At 36.2% G+C, this 1,750-nt stretch overlaps 1 long non-coding RNA gene across 1 annotated transcript; it reads left to right on the forward strand.

The window, feature by feature from the left end:
* The first annotated feature begins 263 nt into the window (after positions 1-263).
* On the forward strand, positions 264-1,744 carry LOC141818750 (uncharacterized). Its single transcript, XR_012600994.1, has 3 exons — positions 264-367; positions 821-936; positions 1,576-1,744. It is a non-coding gene; the product is annotated as an uncharacterized LOC141818750 (long non-coding RNA).
* Positions 1,745-1,750: the final 6 nt, after the last annotated feature.

Here is a 1,750-nt window from a genome sequence, read left to right on the forward strand (position 1 = left end):
TGAGGATGAGTTTGTATCATGCAAAACCATCAAGTTCTAAAATGGCGAATCCGTTGTTGACACGTTTGTAAATGGCTGTTTTGTGTTTTGGATTGGAGTTGCTTGCTTTCTCCGTCGCTTTGGTGCGCTTTCCTTTTTCTTTTTCTTAGCGGCAAATTTATTATTTATTTGGAATTTGGATATATTTTTTAAAAAAAATCGAGGATTGATTTGTCCTTTTACTTTTCAGTGTTATCTTTTACGCTTCTGCTTCTTCACCCATCTCAAGGATAGAGAGGGAGGTCAGTGAGGAGGCGGAGAGGCGGTGCTGAGGGAGCTGCAGCGGTGTCTGCAGGTCCTTCTACATTCTACGCAGAAGGTATCACTGGTGAGTCCTTCAACAGATCCGACTATATCATCAATCTTCCTCTGATCTGTTTGCGTTTTGTTTTGTTTTTGGTATTTTTTTTATAGATATTTTGACGGGATCTGCTCTCGTTTCCCTTTTATCTTGTCAGCGGGACATTATACTTCCGACATCGAGAGTGTTTTCAGCTCATGTTTATTTATTTTATTTTATTTAGTTTTGTCTTCATCGAATTTACCTTGGTAATGTTGTTACTACTTATTATAGTCTTAGATTTGTTTTTTGTTGACATGTTGTACTGTTTTTGGGCATGTCTTTTGAATCGGCTCTGGATCTTTTTTTTAGGGATAAATGGACAGATTGGTATTTGTTTTGTGAGTGAAGGTTACTTTGGAAGGGCTTGAGTTTGAGTGGGTGTACTGAAGTTTATTACTGACTGATCTTGGTTTTTGCGGTGGCGTTTGTGATGTTCAGATCAGGGCTTCGAGGCTTGCGATTTTTCCATGGGGAAATCTCCTGGAAGATGGATCAAGACACTTCTCTTCGGAAAGAAGACGAAATCACATACTTCAAGGGGAAGGAATGTACTGGTATGATTTTTATTATGATTATTTTGATTTTTTTTTTGTTCAGGTATTGTGTTCTACATCATTAATAGATAATACCTTTGTGAAAAAGGGTTTGTAGTTGATTTCCTTGCATCCGTTACACTGACAATTTGTTTGTGCCTCAGTTATAATATACTTGGCCATGGATCATAGTATAAGTATCAAAAGTAGTTATAAAATAAACATTATAGAATTCAAGTATGGAGTAGACAGTGTGGATTTTTATGATGCAAAATTGAAGAAAATTTTAAAGCATTTATAGTATTACCAAGAATGCGAATTTTTAAGATGAAAATCATGTCATTTCTTGAAACTTTAGCAACTGACATAGATATAATCCTTGGCCTAATGTTCTCTTAGTCTTACAAATATGTTAATTTTTAGCTCTCACAAACAAGGCCTTGATCTGCTGGTTGGTTCCTCTCATTATTGAAGAGCTGCCTATATTTGACCCTTGAATTTCGTAGAAGAAAATGTCCCCCTCCATTAATTAGCTAACTTATTTTGTTAGTGTTGTTAAGTAACTGAATTTATAAATTGTCAGGATTTTCAAATTCAACTAGCTTTTATCTTGCAATTCAAGAAAACTACTCTTACGGTGATTCCATTTGTGATATGCAGAGAGAAGCTAATAACAAAGGATATGCTGTTGGAAGAGACCCGAATTTGGTAGTGAATTCCCCAGAAATTTCTGAACCACTCCCTGTAAACATCGAGAACAGTAGAGATACAGTAAATGAAGGAAAACCATCAGATACTGGGGAGCCAGCCATTTCAAACACTAGTCAAGGAGTTG

The sequence above is a fragment of the Curcuma longa genome, unplaced genomic scaffold (assembly GCF_044706935.1).
Source record: "Curcuma longa cultivar G26 ecotype Majalengka, Jawa Barat unplaced genomic scaffold, ITB_CL_G26_1.1 contig_25893, whole genome shotgun sequence".
NCBI classification, from domain to species: Eukaryota; Viridiplantae; Streptophyta; class Magnoliopsida; order Zingiberales; family Zingiberaceae; genus Curcuma; species Curcuma longa.